Here is an 18,665-nt window from a genome sequence, read left to right as displayed (position 1 = left end):
CCAACTCATCACCAGGTGGTGATCAGTTGACAGCTCAGCCCCTCTCTTCACCCGCCTGTCCAGAACATGCGGACGCAGGTCTGATGACACGACTGCAAAGTCGATCATAGACCTGCAGCCAAGGGTGTCCTGGTGCCAAGTGCACTTATGGACATCCCAGAATTTCTAGGCGCAGCCAAGGTGTTGAGGGAATCTGTTTCAGGGGCCTTAGAATATCATCTCTGCTATTTGCAGATGATGTGGTTCTTATGGCCTCTACGGGCTGTGACCTTCAGCGCTTACTGGGACGGTTTGCATCTGAGTGCGAAGCCTCTGGGATGAGACTCAGTACCTCCAAATCAGAGGCCGTGGTTCTCAGTCGCAAAATGGTGGAGTGCTCCCTCCGGGTTGGGAATGAGGTCCTACCCCAGGTGGAGGAGTTTAGGTATCTTAGGTATGGTCACGAGTGAGGGAAAGTGGGAGCGTGAGGTCGACAGACGGATCGGCGCAGCCTCGGCAGTAATGTAACGGACCGTCGTGGTTAAAAAAGCTTTCAATTTACCGGTCGATCTATGTTCCCATCCTCACCTATGGTCATGAGCTTTGGGTCATGACCGAAAGAAAGACATCTCGGATACAGGCGGCTGAAATGAGTTTCCTCCGTAGGGTAGCTGGACTCACTCTAAGAGATAGGGTGAGGAGCTCAGTCATCCGGGAGGGCTCAGAGTAGAGCCGCTTCTCCTTCACATCGAGAGGAGTCAGTTGAGGTGGCTCGGGCATCTAGTCCGGATGCCTCCCGGACGCCTCCCTGGTGAGGTGTTCCGGGCATACCCAGCCGGGAAAAGGCCCCGGGGCAGACCTAGGACACGCTGGAGGGATTATGTCTCACAGCTGGCCTGGGAACACCTTGGTGTCCTCCCGGTGGAGATGGAGGAGGTGGCCGGGGACCGGGAAATCTGGGCTTCCCTACTAAGACCGCTGCCCCCCGCGAACTGGACCTGGATAAGCGGAGGAAAATGGATGGATGGATGGATGGATGGACTTGTATACTAAAATGAGATGGAGATAATTGCAATATTTGTCGGAATAATTCTGGAACAAATGGTGGAAGGAGTATCTGACCAACACTGCTCTGAGACAAAGATGGCATACGCCAAGAAGAAACATGCAAGTTGGAGATGTGGTGATCGTCAAAAAGGAGGAGGTTCCCCGAAACGAATGGAAACTGGCTGGGATTTTTCAAGTCCATAAGAGTGACAATGGACTAGTGAGGACAGTTACGGTGTTTCACGATGCTTCAATGTCCCGCAATGGCGTGTGAATGCACTCAAGAGCAATAAATGCATCGAGAACAGCAGTAAAGGAAGCGTGAACTCTTTACTGGACCAGGTCAGCTAAGTAACAAAGACCATACATCTGCAAGCTCTTCAAAAGACACGTAAGGAGTACAGCCATAGCAGAGGATGGTTTCGATCCATCGACCTCTGGGTTATGGGCCCAGCACGCTACCGCTGCGCCACTCTGCTGCTGACATCTGTACAAGTACCCAGCTTTGTGCGGCTCCTTTTGAGTGTCCTCTGTTGTCAGTGAACCTCACAAGGTCACAGTTTTTTTTCCTGATCAGGGCACCGTTTTAGGTTGGGTGGATGAGTGATCGAAAGCGCCAGATTAAGGTTCCTTACGCTCAGGAGGCACTGGTTGAAATCCCACAGCTGGCATTTTCCTGGTCAGCTCCATTATCCACGACTGGAATGATTTGGCAGCAAAAGACTGTCAGATTGTACAAGACACCTGAACACCTTGAGAAGAAGATTAAGAGAGGCTTTGTTCTAATGAGATGGGTTTGTTTGTTGACATTGTGACATACAAAAGAGGTACTCCCCGTCGGGGAATCGAACCCCGGTCTTCCGCGTGACAGGCGGAGATACTGTCCACTATACTAACGAGGACTGCTGCTGCGATGATGTGGTGTCGATTGGCCAAAGGGGAATTCAGAACAGGCTCGTGGCCCATGACCGTTTTTATGGTAGCTGGAGACTTTAACCACTGAAATCCATCCCGCTTATCCTCATCAACGGACTGTATTCCCCACCCGTTACCAGCATGGGGACATTCCAACCCAAGATGAGAACACACTGGACCAGGGACACAGCAACATAGCAGGTGGCACAGACACAGCTTCACATTGCCCCCACTTTTAGACCCGACTGAAAAAAGACTCTCTTGCTTGGTGCTAACATGATGACCATTAGCATGTTAGCATTTAAGCTAATTTACTCATGTCTCAAGGCAAATAGACACATGGCATGATGTGGGGACACTATGGGACTGCCTTAACACTTTTGGATCTTGAGGCTGTCTTGCTAGTTTTTTTTTTTTTTTACCCCGGACACAGTCTCTTTGAGAGGAGGCTGCGGTCCATCAGGACCAAAACCTCACGCCACAAGAACAGTTTCTTCCCGTCTGCTGTCAGCCTCATCAACAAGTCCCGGAATCCCCCCCCCCCCCCCCGACACTGTTCACACCCCACCTCTGCCTCATCCTGCCACTTTGACACTCTATATGCGTTAAATTAACGCTCAGTTTGGACTCTTAGGAAAAACAATCAGACTGCAGTTCCGGAACAACAAACAAAAAACAGACCGTGTACATATATTTATACTGTATACTGTATATTTTGTATTTTCATTTTTTAATAGATGTGTCTGCACCTACTTCACCAAAACAAATCCCCAGTCGAGGTCAGCAGGCCCCGTCTCCACTGTAAACAGTGTGGACTGGGCAATGCTTCCCTTTTCGGAGGGTCCGGACGGTTTGCCAGAACCCCTTCGAGGCCGACCAAAAGTCGCGCTCCATGGCCTCACCGAATTCCTCCCACACCCGAGTTTTTGCCTCGACAACCGCAGAAGCCGCAAACCGTTTGGCCTGACAGTACCTGTCAGCTGCTTCCGGAGTCCCACAAGCCATCAATGCTCGATAGGACTCCTTCTTCAGCTTGATGGCGGCCCTGACCTCTGGTGTCCACCATCGGGTTCGGGGCCTGCCGCCACGACTGGCACCGACCGCCTTGCGGCCGCAGCTCCGGTCAGCCGCCTCAGCAATGGAGGCACGGAATATGGCCCATTCGGACTCAATATCCCGGTCCTCCCCCGGGATGCAGGCGAAGCTCTGCCAGAGGTGAGAGTTGAAGACTCGACAAACGGGAGACTCTGCCAGACGTTCCCAGCACACCCTCACTACTCGTTTGGGTCTACCAGGTCTGTCCAGCATCCTCCCCCGCCATCTAATCCAACTCATCACCAGGTGGTGATCAGTTGACAGCTCAGCCCCTCTCTTCACCCGCCTGTCCAGAACATGCGGACGCAGGTCTGATGACACGACTGCAAAGTCGATCATAGACCTGCAGCCAAGGGTGTCCTGGTGCCAAGTGCACTTATGGACATCCCAGAATTTCTAGGCGCAGCCAAGGTGTTGAGGGAATCTGTTTCAGGGGCCTTAGAATATCATCTCTGCTATTTGCAGATGATGTGGTTCTTATGGCCTCTACGGGCTGTGACCTTCAGCGCTTACTGGGACGGTTTGCATCTGAGTGCGAAGCCTCTGGGATGAGACTCAGTACCTCCAAATCAGAGGCCGTGGTTCTCAGTCGCAAAATGGTGGAGTGCTCCCTCCGGGTTGGGAATGAGGTCCTACCCCAGGTGGAGGAGTTTAGGTATCTTAGGTATGGTCACGAGTGAGGGAAAGTGGGAGCGTGAGGTCGACAGACGGATCGGCGCAGCCTCGGCAGTAATGCGGTCGCTGTAACGGACCGTCGTGGTTAAAAAAGCTTTCAATTTACCGGTCGATCTCTGTTCCCATCCTCACCTATGGTCATGAGCTTTGGGTCATGACCGAAAGAATGACATCTCGGATACAGGCGGCTGAAATGAGTTTCCTCCGTAGGGTAGCTGGACTCACTCTAAGAGATAGGGTGAGGAGCTCAGTCATCCGGGAGGGCTCAGAGTAGAGCCGCTTCTCCTTCACATCGAGAGGAGTCAGTTGAGGTGGCTCGGGCATCTAGTCCGGATGCCTCCCGGACGCCTCCCTGGTGAGGTGTTCCGGGCATACCCAGCCGGGAAAAGGCCCCGGGGCAGACCTAGGACACGCTGGAGGGATTATGTCTCACAGCTGGCCTGGGAACACCTTGGTGTCCTCCCGGTGGAGATGGAGGAGGTGGCCGGGGACCGGGAAATCTGGGGTTCCCTACTAAGACCGCTGCCCCCCGCGAACTGGACCTGGATAAGCGGAGGAAAATGGATGGATGGATGGATGGATGGACTTGTATACTAAAATGAGATGGAGATAATTGCAATATTTGTCGGAATAGTTCTGGAACAAATGGTGGAAGGAGTATCTGACCAACACTGCTCTGAGACAAAGATGGCATACGCCAAGAAGAAACATGCAAGTTGGAGATGTGGTGATCGTCAAAAAGGAGGAGGTTCCCCGAAACGAATGGAAACTGGCTGGGATTTTTCAAGTCCATAAGAGTGACAATGGACTAGTGAGGACAGTTACGGTGTTTCACGATGCTTCAATGTCCCGCAATGTCGTGTGAATGCACTCAAGAGCAATAAATGCATCGAGAACAGCAGTAAAGGAAGCGTGAACTCTTTACTGGACCAGGTCAGCTAAGTAACAAAGACCATACATCTGCAAGCTCTTCAAAAGACACGTAAGGAGTACAGCCATAGCAGAGGATGGTTTCTATCCATCGACCTCTGGGTTATGGGCCCAGCACGCTACCGCTGCGCCACTCTGCTGCTGACATCTGTACAAGTACCCAGCTTTGTGCGGCTCCTTTTGAGTGTCCTCTGTTGTCAGTGAACCTCACAAGGTCACAGTTTTTTTTCCTGATCAGGGCACCGTTTTAGGTTGGGTGGATGAGTGATCGAAAGCGCCAGATTAAGGTTCCTTAACGCTCAGGAGGCACTGGTTGAAATCCCACAGCTGGCATTTTCCTGGTCAGCTCCATTATCCACGACTGGAATGATTTGGCAGCAAAAGACTGTCAGATTGTACAAGACACCTGAACACCTTGAGAAGAAGATTAAGAGAGGTTTTGTTCTAATGAGATGGGTTTGTTTGTTGACATTGTGACATACAAAAGAGGTACTCCCCGTCGGGGAATCGAACCCCGGTGTTCCGCGTGACAGGCGGAGATACTGTCCACTATACTAACGAGGACTGCTGCTGCGATGATGTGGTGTCGATTGGCCAAAGGGGAATTCAGAACAGGCTCGTGGCCCATGACCGTTTTTATGGTAGCTGGAGACTTTAACCACTGAAATCCATCCCGCTTATCCTCATCAACGGACTGTATTCCCCACCCGTTACCAGCATGGGGACATTCCAACCCAAGATGAGAACACACTGGACCAGGGACACAGCAACATAGCAGGTGGCACAGACACAGCTTCACATTGCCCCCACTTTTAGACCCGACTGAAAAAAGACTCTCTTGCTTGGTGCTAACATGATGACCATTAGCATGTTAGCATTTAAGCTAATTTACTCATGTCTCAAGGCAAATAGACACATGGCATGATGTGGGGACACTATGGGACTGCCTTAACACTTTTGGATCTTGAGGCTGTCTTGCTAGTTTTTTTTTTTACCCCGGACACAGTCTCTTTGAGAGGAGGCTGCGGTCCATCAGGACCAAAACCTCACGCCACAAGAACAGTTTCTTCCCGTCTGCTGTCAGCCTCATCAACAAGTCCCGGAATCCCCCCCCCCCCCCCCCCCGACACTGTTCACACCCCACCTCTGCCTCATCCTGCCACTTTGACACTCTATATGCGTTAAATTAACGCTCAGTTTGGACTCTTAGGAAAAACAATCAGACTGCAGTTCCGGAACAACAAACAAAAAACAGACCGTGTACATATATTTATACTGTATACTGTATATTTTGTATTTTCATTTTTTAATAGATGTGTCTGCACCTACTTCACCAAAACAAATCCCCAGTCGAGGTCAGCAGGCCCCGTCTCCACTGTAAACAGTGTGGACTGGGCAATGCTTCCCTTTTCGGAGGGTCCGGACGGTTTGCCAGAACCCCTTCGAGGCCGACCAAAAGTCGCGCTCCATGGCCTCACCGAATTCCTCCCACACCCGAGTTTTTGCCTCGACAACCGCAGAAGCCGCAAACCGTTTGGCCTGACAGTACCTGTCAGCTGCTTCCGGAGTCCCACAAGCCATCAATGCTCGATAGGACTCCTTCTTCAGCTTGATGGCGGCCCTGACCTCTGGTGTCCACCATCGGGTTCGGGGCCTGCCGCCACGACTGGCACCGACCGCCTTGCGGCCGCAGCTCCGGTCAGCCGCCTCAGCAATGGAGGCACGGAATATGGCCCATTCGGACTCAATATCCCGGTCCTCCCCCGGGATGCAGGCGAAGCTCTGCCAGAGGTGAGAGTTGAAGACTCGACAAACGGGAGACTCTGCCAGACGTTCCCAGCACACCCTCACTACTCGTTTGGGTCTACCAGGTCTGTCCAGCATCCTCCCCCGCCATCTAATCCAACTCATCACCAGGTGGTGATCAGTTGACAGCTCAGCCCCTCTCTTCACCCGCCTGTCCAGAACATGCGGACGCAGGTCTGATGACACGACTGCAAAGTCGATCATAGACCTGCAGCCAAGGGTGTCCTGGTGCCAAGTGCACTTATGGACATCCCAGAATTTCTAGGCGCAGCCAAGGTGTTGAGGGAATCTGTTTCAGGGGCCTTAGAATATCATCTCTGCTATTTGCAGATGATGTGGTTCTTATGGCCTCTACGGGCTGTGACCTTCAGCGCTTACTGGGACGGTTTGCATCTGAGTGCGAAGCCTCTGGGATGAGACTCGGTACCTCCAAATCAGAGGCCGTGGTTCTCAGTCGTAAAAGGGTGGAGTGCTCCCTCCGGGTTGGGAATGAGGTCCTACCCCAGGTGGAGGAGTTTAGGTATCTTAGGTATGGTCACGAGTGAGGGAAAGTGGGAGCGTGAGGTCGACAGACGGATCGGCGCAGCCTCGGCAGTAATGCGGTCGCTGTAACGGACCGTCGTGGTTAAAAAAGCTTTCAATTTACCGGTCGATCTCTGTTCCCATCCTCACCTATGGTCATGAGCTTTGGGTCATGACCGAAAGAATGACATCTCGGATACAGGCGGCTGAAATGAGTTTCCTCCGTAGGGTAGCTGGACTCACTCTAAGAGATAGGGTGAGGAGCTCAGTCATCCGGGAGGGCTCAGAGTAGAGCCGCTTCTCCTTCACATCGAGAGGAGTCAGTTGAGGTGGCTCGGGCATCTAGTCCGGATGCCTCCCGGACGCCTCCCTGGTGAGGTGTTCCGGGCATACCCAGCCGGGAAAAGGCCCCGGGGCAGACCTAGGACACGCTGGAGGGATTATGTCTCACAGCTGGCCTGGGAACACCTTGGTGTCCTCCCGGTGGAGATGGAGGAGGTGGCCGGGGACCGGGAAATCTGGGCTTCCCTACTAAGACCGCTGCCCCCCGCGAACTGGACCTGGATAAGCGGAGGAAAATGGATGGATGGATGGATGGATGGATGGACTTGTATACTAAAATGAGATGGAGATAATTGCAATATTTGTCGGAATAGTTCTGGAACAAATGGTGGAAGGAGTATCTGAACAACACTGCTCTGAGACAAAGATGGCATACGCCAAGAAGAAACATGCAAGTTGGAGATGTGGTGATCGTCAAAAAGGAGGAGGTTCCCCTAAACGAATGGAAACTGGCTGGGATTTTTCAAGTCCATAAGAGTGACAATGGACTAGTGAGGACAGTTACGGTGTTTCACGATGCTTCAATGTCCCGCAATGGCGTGTGAATGCACTCAAGAGCAATAAATGCATCGAGAACAGCAGTAAAGGAAGCGTGAACTCTTTACTGGACCAGGTCAGCTAAGTAACAAAGACCATACATCTGCAAGCTCTTCAAAAGACACGTAAGGAGTACAGCCATAGCAGAGGATGGTTTCTATCCATCGACCTCTGGGTTATGGGCCCAGCACGCTACCGCTGCGCCACTCTGCTGCTGACATCTGTACAAGTACCCAGCTTTGTGCGGCTCCTTTTGAGTGTCCTCTGTTGTCAGTGAACCTCACAAGGTCACAGTTTTTTTTCCTGATCAGGGCACCGTTTTAGGTTGGGTGGATGAGTGATCGAAAGCGCCAGATTAAGGTTCCTTAACGCTCAGGAGGCACTGGTTGAAATCCCACAGCTGGCATTTTCCTGGTCAGCTCCATTATCCACGACTGGAATGATTTGGCAGCAAAAGACTGTCAGATTGTCCAAGACACCTGAACACCTTGAGAAGAAGATTAAGAGAGGTTTTGTTCTAATGAGATGGGTTTGTTTGTTGACATTGTGACATACAAAAGAGGTACTCCCCGTCGGGGAATCGAACCCCGGTCTTCCGCGTGACAGGCGGAGATACTGTCCACTATACTAACGAGGACTGCTGCTGCGATGATGTGGTGTCGATTGGCCAAAGGGGAATTCAGAACAGGCTCGTGGCCCATGACCGTTTTTATGGTAGCTGGAGACTTTAACCACTGAAATCCATCCCGCTTATCCTCATCAACGGACTGTATTCCCCACCCGTTACCAGCATGGGGACATTCCAACCCAAGATGAGAACACACTGGACCAGGGACACAGCAACATAGCAGGTGGCACAGACACAGCTTCACATTGCCCCCACTTTTAGACCCGACTGAAAAAAGACTCTCTTGCTTGGTGCTAACATGATGACCATTAGCATGTTAGCATTTAAGCTAATTTACTCATGTCTCAAGGCAAATAGACACATGGCATGATGTGGGGACACTATGGGACTGCCTTAACACTTTTGGATCTTGAGGCTGTCTTGCTAGTTTTTTTTTTTTTTTTACCCCGGACACAGTCTCTTTGAGAGGAGGCTGCGGTCCATCAGGACCAAAACCTCAGCCACAAGAACAGTTTCTTCCCGTCTGCTGTCAGCCTCATCAACAAGTCCCGGAATCCCCCCCCCCCGACACTGTTCACACCCCACCTCTGCCTCATCCTGCCACTTTGACACTCTATATGCGTTAAATTAACGCTCAGTTTGGACTCTTAGGAAAAACAATCAGACTGCAGTTCCGGAACAACAAACAAAAAACAGACCGTGTACATATATTTATACTGTATACTGTATATTTTGTATTTTCATTTTTTAATAGATGTGTCTGCACCTACTTCACCAAAACAAATCCCCAGTCGAGGTCAGCAGGCCCCGTCTCCACTGTAAACAGTGTGGACTGGGCAATGCTTCCCTTTTCGGAGGGTCCGGACGGTTTGCCAGAACCCCTTCGAGGCCGACCAAAAGTCGCGCTCCATGGCCTCACCGAATTCCTCCCACACCCGAGTTTTTGCCTCGACAACCGCAGAAGCCGCAAACCGTTTGGCCTGACAGTACCTGTCAGCTGCTTCCGGAGTCCCACAAGCCATCAATGCTCGATAGGACTCCTTCTTCAGCTTGATGGCGGCCCTGACCTCTGGTGTCCACCATCGGGTTCGGGGCCTGCCGCCACGACTGGCACCGACCGCCTTGCGGCCGCAGCTCCGGTCAGCCGCCTCAGCAATGGAGGCACGGAATATGGCCCATTCGGACTCAATATCCCGGTCCTCCCCCGGGATGCAGGCGAAGCTCTGCCAGAGGTGAGAGTTGAAGACTCGACAAACGGGAGACTCTGCCAGACGTTCCCAGCACACCCTCACTACTCGTTTGGGTCTACCAGGTCTGTCCAGCATCCTCCCCCGCCATCTAATCCAACTCATCACCAGGTGGTGATCAGTTGACAGCTCAGCCCCTCTCTTCACCCCCTGTCCAGAACATGCGGACGCAGGTCTGATGACACGACTGCAAAGTCGATCATAGACCTGCAGCCAAGGGTGTCCTGGTGCCAAGTGCACTTATGGACATCCCAGAATTTCTAGGCGCAGCCAAGGTGTTGAGGGAATCTGTTTCAGGGGCCTTAGAATATCATCTCTGCTATTTGCAGATGATGTGGTTCTTATGGCCTCTACGGGCTGTGACCTTCAGCGCTTACTGGGACGGTTTGCATCTGAGTGCGAAGCCTCTGGGATGAGACTCGGTACCTCCAAATCAGAGGCCGTGGTTCTCAGTCGTAAAAGGGTGGAGTGCTCCCTCCGGGTTGGGAATGAGGTCCTACCCCAGGTGGAGGAGTTTAGGTATCTTAGGTATGGTCACGAGTGAGGGAAAGTGGGAGCGTGAGGTCGACAGACGGATCGGCGCAGCCTCGGCAGTAATGCGGTCGCTGTAACGGACCGTCGTGGTTAAAAAAGCTTTCAATTTACCGGTCGATCTCTGTTCCCATCCTCACCTATGGTCATGAGCTTTGGGTCATGACCGAAAGAATGACATCTCGGATACAGGCGGCTGAAATGAGTTTCCTCCGTAGGGTAGCTGGACTCACTCTAAGAGATAGGGTGAGGAGCTCAGTCATCCGGGAGGGCTCAGAGTAGAGCCGCTTCTCCTTCACATCGAGAGGAGTCAGTTGAGGTGGCTCGGGCATCTAGTCCGGATGCCTCCCGGACGCCTCCCTGGTGAGGTGTTCCGGGCATACCCAGCCGGGAAAAGGCCCCGGGGCAGACCTAGGACACGCTGGAGGGATTATGTCTCACAGCTGGCCTGGGAACACCTTGGTGTCCTCCCGGTGGAGATGGAGGAGGTGGCCGGGGACCGGGAAATCTGGGCTTCCCTACTAAGACCGCTGCCCCCCGCGAACTGGACCTGGATAAGCGGAGGAAAATGGATGGATGGATGGATGGATGGATGGACTTGTATACTAAAATGAGATGGAGATAATTGCAATATGTGTCGGAATAGTTCTGGAACAAATGGTGGAAGGAGTATCTGACCAACACTGCTCTGAGTCAAAGATGGCATACGCCAAGAAGAAACATGCAAGTTGGAGATGTGGTGATCGTCAAAAAGGAGGAGGTTCCCCGAAACGAATGGAAACTGGCTGGGATTTTTCAAGTCCATAAGAGTGACAATGGACTAGTGAGGACAGTTACGGTGTTTCACGATGCTTCAATGTCCCGCAATGGCGTGTGAATGCACTCAAGAGCAATAAATGCATCGAGAACAGCAGTAAAGGAAGCGTGAACTCTTTACTGGACCAGGTCAGCTAAGTAACAAAGACCATACATCTGCAAGCTCTTCAAAAGACACGTAAGGAGTACAGCCATAGCAGAGGATGGTTTCTATCCATCGACCTCTGGGTTATGGGCCCAGCACGCTACCGCTGCGCCACTCTGCTGCTGACATCTGTACAAGTACCCAGCTTTGTGCGGCTCCTTTTGAGTGTCCTCTGTTGTCAGTGAACCTCACAAGGTCACAGTTTTTTTTCCTGATCAGGGCACCGTTTTAGGTTGGGTGGATGAGTGATCGAAAGCGCCAGATTAAGGTTCCTTAACGCTCAGGAGGCACTGGTTGAAATCCCACAGCTGGCATTTTCCTGGTCAGCTCCATTATCCACGACTGGAATGATTTGGCAGCAAAAGACTGTCAGATTGTACAAGACACCTGAACACCTTGAGAAGAAGATTAAGAGAGGTTTTGTTCTAATGAGATGGGTTTGTTTGTTGACATTGTGACATGCAAAAGAGGTACTCCCCGTCGGGGAATCGAACCCCGGTCTTCCGCGTGACAGGCGGAGATACTGTCCACTATACTAACGAGGACTGCTGCTGCGATGATGTGGTGTCGATTGGCCAAAGGGGAATTCAGAACAGGCTCGTGGCCCATGACCGTCTTTATGGTAGCTGGAGACTTTAACCACTGAAATCCATCCCGCTTATCCTCATCAACGGACTGTATTCCCCACCCGTTACCAGCATGGGGACATTCCAACCCAAGATGAGAACACACTGGACCAGGGACACAGCAACATAGCAGGTGGCACAGACACAGCTTCACATTGCCCCCACTTTTAGACCCGACTGAAAAAAGACTCTCTTGCTTGGTGCTAACATGATGACCATTAGCATGTTAGCATTTAAGCTAATTTACTCATGTCTCAAGGCAAATAGACACATGGCATGATGTGGGGACACTATGGGACTGCCTTAACACTTTTGGATCTTGAGGCTGTCTTGCTAGTTTTTTTTTTTTTTTACCCCGGACACAGTCTCTTTGAGAGGAGGCTGCGGTCCATCAGGACCAAAACCTCAGCCACAAGAACAGTTTCTTCCCGTCTGCTGTCAGCCTCATCAACAAGTCCCGGAATCCCCCCCCCCCCGACACTGTTCACACCCCACCTCTGCCTCATCCTGCCACTTTGACACTCTATATGCGTTAAATTAACGCTCAGTTTGGACTCTTAGGAAAAACAATCAGACTGCAGTTCCGGAACAACAAACAAAAAACAGACCGTGTACATATATTTATACTGTATACTGTATATTTTGTATTTTCATTTTTTAATAGATGTGTCTGCACCTACTTCACCAAAACAAATCCCCAGTCGAGGTCAGCAGGCCCCGTCTCCACTGTAAACAGTGTGGACTGGGCAATGCTTCCCTTTTCGGAGGGTCCGGACGGTTTGCCAGAACCCCTTCGAGGCCGACCAAAAGTCGCGCTCCATGGCCTCACCGAATTCCTCCCACACCCGAGTTTTTGCCTCGACAACCGCAGAAGCCGCAAACCGTTTGGCCTGACAGTACCTGTCAGCTGCTTCCGGAGTCCCACAAGCCATCAATGCTCGATAGGACTCCTTCTTCAGCTTGATGGCGGCCCTGACCTCTGGTGTCCACCATCGGGTTCGGGGCCTGCCGCCACGACTGGCACCGACCGCCTTGCGGCCGCAGCTCCGGTCAGCCGCCTCAGCAATGGAGGCACGGAATATGGCCCATTCGGACTCAATATCCCGGTCCTCCCCCGGGATGCAGGCGAAGCTCTGCCAGAGGTGAGAGTTGAAGACTCGACAAACGGGAGACTCTGCCAGACGTTCCCAGCACACCCTCACTACTCGTTTGGGTCTACCAGGTCTGTCCAGCATCCTCCCCCGCCATCTAATCCAACTCATCACCAGGTGGTGATCAGTTGACAGCTCAGCCCCTCTCTTCACCCGCCTGTCCAGAACATGCGGACGCAGGTCTGATGACACGACTGCAAAGTCGATCATAGACCTGCAGCCAAGGGTGTCCTGGTGCCAAGTGCACTTATGGACATCCCAGAATTTCTAGGCGCAGCCAAGGTGTTGAGGGAATCTGTTTCAGGGGCCTTAGAATATCATCTCTGCTATTTGCAGATGATGTGGTTCTTATGGCCTCTACGGGCTGTGACCTTCAGCGCTTACTGGGACGGTTTGCATCTGAGTGCGAAGCCTCTGGGATGAGACTCGGTACCTCCAAATCAGAGGCCGTGGTTCTCAGTCGTAAAAGGGTGGAGTGCTCCCTCCGGGTTGGGAATGAGGTCCTACCCCAGGTGGAGGAGTTTAGGTATCTTAGGTATGGTCACGAGTGAGGGAAAGTGGGAGCGTGAGGTCGACAGACGGATCGGCGCAGCCTCGGCAGTAATGCGGTCGCTGTAACGGACCGTCGTGGTTAAAAAAGCTTTCAATTTACCGGTCGATCTCTGTTCCCATCCTCACCTATGGTCATGAGCTTTGGGTCATGACCGAAAGAATGACATCTCGGATACAGGCGGCTGAAATGAGTTTCCTCCGTAGGGTAGCTGGACTCACTCTAAGAGATAGGGTGAGGAGCTCAGTCATCCGGGAGGGCTCAGAGTAGAGCCGCTTCTCCTTCACATCGAGAGGAGTCAGTTGAGGTGGCTCGGGCATCTAGTCCGGATGCCTCCCGGACGCCTCCCTGGTGAGGTGTTCCGGGCATACCCAGCCGGGAAAAGGCCCCGGGGCAGACCTAGGACACGCTGGAGGGATTATGTCTCACAGCTGGCCTGGGAACACCTTGGTGTCCTCCCGGTGGAGATGGAGGAGGTGGCCGGGGACCGGGAAATCTGGGCTTCCCTACTAAGACCGCTGCCCCCCGCGAACTGGACCTGGATAAGCGGAGGAAAATGGATGGATGGATGGATGGATGGATGGACTTGTATACTAAAATGAGATGGAGATAATTGCAATATTTGTCGGAATAGTTCTGGAACAAATGGTGGAAGGAGTATCTGACCAACACTGCTCTGAGTCAAAGATGGCATACGCCAAGAAGAAACATGCAAGTTGGAGATGTGGTGATCGTCAAAAAGGAGGAGGTTCCCCGAAACGAATGGAAACTGGCTGGGATTTTTCAAGTCCATAAGAGTGACAATGGACTAGTGAGGACAGTTACGGTGTTTCACGATGCTTCAATGTCCCGCAATGGCGTGTGAATGCACTCAAGAGCAATAAATGCATCGAGAACAGCAGTAAAGGAAGCGTGAACTCTTTACTGGACCAGGTCAGCTAAGTAACAAAGACCATACATCTGCAAGCTCTTCAAAAGACACGTAAGGAGTACAGCCATAGCAGAGGATGGTTTCTATCCATCGACCTCTGGGTTATGGGCCCAGCACGCTACCGCTGCGCCACTCTGCTGCTGACATCTGTACAAGTACCCAGCTTTGTGCGGCTCCTTTTGAGTGTCCTCTGTTGTCAGTGAACCTCACAAGGTCACAGTTTTTTTTCCTGATCAGGGCACCGTTTTAGGTTGGGTGGATGAGTGATCGAAAGCGCCAGATTAAGGTTCCTTAACGCTCAGGAGGCACTGGTTGAAATCCCACAGCTGGCATTTTCCTGGTCAGCTCCATTATCCACGACTGGAATGATTTGGCAGCAAAAGACTGTCAGATTGTACAAGACACCTGAACACCTTGAGAAGAAGATTAAGAGAGGTTTTGTTCTAATGAGATGGGTTTGTTTGTTGACATTGTGACATGCAAAAGAGGTACTCCCCGTCGGGGAATCGAACCCCGGTCTTCCGCGTGACAGGCGGAGATACTGTCCACTATACTAACGAGGACTGCTGCTGCGATGATGTGGTGTCGATTGGCCAAAGGGGAATTCAGAACAGGCTCGTGGCCCATGACCGTCTTTATGGTAGCTGGAGACTTTAACCACTGAAATCCATCCCGCTTATCCTCATCAACGGACTGTATTCCCCACCCGTTACCAGCATGGGGACATTCCAACCCAAGATGAGAACACACTGGACCAGGGACACAGCAACATAGCAGGTGGCACAGACACAGCTTCACATTGCCCCCACTTTTAGACCCGACTGAAAAAAGACTCTCTTGCTTGGTGCTAACATGATGACCATTAGCATGTTAGCATTTAAGCTAATTTACTCATGTCTCAAGGCAAATAGACACATGGCATGATGTGGGGACACTATGGGACTGCCTTAACACTTTTGGATCTTGAGGCTGTCTTGCTAGTCTTTTTTTTTTTTTTTACCCCGGACACAGTCTCTTTGAGAGGAGGCTGCGGTCCATCAGGACCAAAACCTCACGCCACAAGAACAGTTTCTTCCCGTCTGCTGTCAGCCTCATCAACAAGTCCCGGAATCCCCCCCCCCCCCCGACACTGTTCACACCCCACCTCTGCCTCATCCTGCCACTTTGACACTCTATATGCGTTAAATTAACGCTCAGTTTGGACTCTTAGGAAAAACAATCAGACTGCAGTTCCGGAACAACAAACAAAAAACAGACCGTGTACATATATTTATACTGTATACTGTATATTTTGTATTTTCATTTTTTAATAGATGTGTCTGCACCTACTTCACCAAAACAAATCCCCAGTCGAGGTCAGCAGGCCCCGTCTCCACTGTAAACAGTGTGGACTGGGCAATGCTTCCCTTTTCGGAGGGTCCGGACGGTTTGCCAGAACCCCTTCGAGGCCGACCAAAAGTCGCGCTCCATGGCCTCACCGAATTCCTCCCACACCCGAGTTTTTGCCTCGACAACCGCAGAAGCCGCAAACCGTTTGGCCTGACAGTACCTGTCAGCTGCTTCCGGAGTCCCACAAGCCATCAATGCTCGATAGGACTCCTTCTTCAGCTTGATGGCGGCCCTGACCTCTGGTGTCCACCATCGGGTTCGGGGCCTGCCGCCACGACTGGCACCGACCGCCTTGCGGCCGCAGCTCCGGTCAGCCGCCTCAGCAATGGAGGCACGGAATATGGCCCATTCGGACTCAATATCCCGGTCCTCCCCCGGGATGCAGGCGAAGCTCTGCCAGAGGTGAGAGTTGAAGACTCGACAAACGGGAGACTCTGCCAGACGTTCCCAGCACACCCTCACTACTCGTTTGGGTCTACCAGGTCTGTCCAGCATCCTCCCCCGCCATCTAATCCAACTCATCACCAGGTGGTGATCAGTTGACAGCTCAGCCCCTCTCTTCACCCGCCTGTCCAGAACATGCGGACGCAGGTCTGATGACACGACTGCAAAGTCGATCATAGACCTGCAGCCAAGGGTGTCCTGGTGCCAAGTGCACTTATGGACATCCCAGAATTTCTAGGCGCAGCCAAGGTGTTGAGGGAATCTGTTTCAGGGGCCTTAGAATATCATCTCTGCTATTTGCAGATGATGTGGTTCTTATGGCCTCTACGGGCTGTGACCTTCAGCGCTTACTGGGACGGTTTGCATCTGAGTGCGAAGCCTCTGGGATGAGACTCGGTACCTCCAAATCAGAGGCCGTGGTTCTCAGTCGTAAAAGGGTGGAGTGCTCCCTCCGGGTTGGGAATGAGGTCCTACCCCAGGTGGAGGAGTTTAGGTATCTTAGGTATGGTCACGAGTGAGGGAAAGTGGGAGCGTGAGGTCGACAGACGGATCGGCGCAGCCTCGGCAGTAATGCGGTCGCTGTAACGGACCGTCGTGGTTAAAAAAGCTTTCAATTTACCGGTCGATCTCTGTTCCCATCCTCACCTATGGTCATGAGCTTTGGGTCATGACCGAAAGAATGACATCTCGGATACAGGCGGCTGAAATGAGTTTCCTCCGTAGGGTAGCTGGACTCACTCTAAGAGATAGGGTGAGGAGCTCAGTCATCCGGGAGGGCTCAGAGTAGAGCCGCTTCTCCTTCACATCGAGAGGAGTCAGTTGAGGTGGCTCGGGCATCTAGTCCGGATGCCTCCCGGACGCCTCCCTGGTGAGGTGTTCCGGGCATACCCAGCCGGGAAAAGGCCCCGGGGCAGACCTAGGACACGCTGGAGGGATTATGTCTCACAGCTGGCCTGGGAACACCTTGGTGTCCTCCCGGTGGAGATGGAGGAGGTGGCCGGGGACCGGGAAATCTGGGGTTCCCTACTAAGACCGCTGCCCCCCGCGAACTGGACCTGGATAAGCGGAGGAAAATGGATGGATGGATGGATGGATGGATGGACTTGTATACTAAAATGAGATGGAGATAATTGCAATATTTGTCGGAATAGTTCTGGAACAAATGGTGGAAGGAGTATCTGACCAACACTGCTCTGAGACAAAGATGGCATACGCCAAGAAGAAACATGCAAGTTGGAGATGTGGTGATCGTCAAAAAGGAGGAGGTTCCCCGAAACGAATGGAAACTGGCTGGGATTTTTCAAGTCCATAAGAGTGACAATGGACTAGTGAGGACAGTTACGGTGTTTCACGATGCTTCAATGTCCCGCAATGTCGTGTGAATGCACTCAAGAGCAATAAATGCATCGAGAACAGCAGTAAAGGAAGCGTGAACTCTTTACTGGACCAGGTCAGCTAAGTAACAAAGACCATACATCTGCAAGCTCTTCAAAAGACACGTAAGGAGTACAGCCATAGCAGAGGATGGTTTCTATCCATCGACCTCTGGGTTATGGGCCCAGCACGCTACCGCTGCGCCACTCTGCTGCTGACATCTGTACAAGTACCCAGCTTTGTGCGGCTCCTTTTGAGTGTCCTCTGTTGTCAGTGAACCTCACAAGGTCACAGTTTTTTTTCCTGATCAGGGCACCGTTTTAGGTTGGGTGGATGAGTGATCGAAAGCGCCAGATTAAGGTTCCTTAACGCTCAGGAGGCACTGGTTGAAATCCCACAGCTGGCATTTTCCTGGTCAGCTCCATTATCCACGACTGGAATGATTTGGCAGCAAAAGACTGTCAGATTGTACAAGACACCTGAACACCTTGAGAAGAAGATTAAGAGAGGTTTTGTTCTAATGAGATGGGTTTGTTTGTTGACATTGTGACATACAAAAGAGGTACTCCCCGTCGGGGAATCGAACCCCGGTGTTCCGCGTGACAGGCGGAGATACTGTCCACTATACTAACGAGGACTGCTGCTGCGATGATGTGGTGTCGATTGGCCAAAGGGGAATTCAGAACAGGCTCGTGGCCCATGACCGTTTTTATGGTAGCTGGAGACTTTAACCACTGAAATCCATCCCGCTTATCCTCATCAACGGACTGTATTCCCCACCCGTTACCAGCATGGGGACATTCCAACCCAAGATGAGAACACACTGGACCAGGGACACAGCAACATAGCAGGTGGCACAGACACAGCTTCACATTGCCCCCACTTTTAGACCCGACTGAAAAAAGACTCTCTTGCTTGGTGCTAACATGATGACCATTAGCATGTTAGCATTTAAGCTAATTTACTCATGTCTCAAGGCAAATAG

The 18,665-nt window shown here is 51.9% G+C and overlaps 6 non-coding genes across 6 annotated transcripts; all 6 read right to left on the bottom strand.

Annotated features, from left to right (window-relative positions):
• Positions 1–1,856: 1,856 nt before the first annotated feature.
• On the bottom strand, positions 1,857–1,928 carry trnad-guc (transfer RNA aspartic acid (anticodon GUC)). The gene has a single exon. It is a non-coding gene; the product is annotated as a tRNA-Asp (tRNA).
• A 3,205-nt stretch (positions 1,929–5,133) lies between these two features.
• On the bottom strand, positions 5,134–5,205 carry trnad-guc (transfer RNA aspartic acid (anticodon GUC)). Its single transcript has one exon. It is a non-coding gene; the product is annotated as a tRNA-Asp (tRNA).
• A 3,208-nt stretch (positions 5,206–8,413) lies between these two features.
• trnad-guc (transfer RNA aspartic acid (anticodon GUC)) lies at positions 8,414–8,485 on the bottom strand. Its single transcript has one exon. It is a non-coding gene; the product is annotated as a tRNA-Asp (tRNA).
• A 3,203-nt stretch (positions 8,486–11,688) lies between these two features.
• trnad-guc (transfer RNA aspartic acid (anticodon GUC)) lies at positions 11,689–11,760 on the bottom strand. Its single transcript has one exon. It is a non-coding gene; the product is annotated as a tRNA-Asp (tRNA).
• A 3,204-nt stretch (positions 11,761–14,964) lies between these two features.
• Positions 14,965–15,036, bottom strand: trnad-guc (transfer RNA aspartic acid (anticodon GUC)). The gene has a single exon. It is a non-coding gene; the product is annotated as a tRNA-Asp (tRNA).
• A 3,209-nt stretch (positions 15,037–18,245) lies between these two features.
• Positions 18,246–18,317, bottom strand: trnad-guc (transfer RNA aspartic acid (anticodon GUC)). The gene has a single exon. It is a non-coding gene; the product is annotated as a tRNA-Asp (tRNA).
• Positions 18,318–18,665: the final 348 nt, after the last annotated feature.

Source organism: Doryrhamphus excisus, chromosome 2 (genome assembly GCF_030265055.1).
Source record: "Doryrhamphus excisus isolate RoL2022-K1 chromosome 2, RoL_Dexc_1.0, whole genome shotgun sequence".
Lineage (NCBI taxonomy): Eukaryota > Metazoa > Chordata > Actinopteri > Syngnathiformes > Syngnathidae > Doryrhamphus > Doryrhamphus excisus.
The sequence above is the reverse complement of the archived record's forward strand: the minus strand, read 5'-3'. Positions and strand labels throughout refer to the sequence as shown.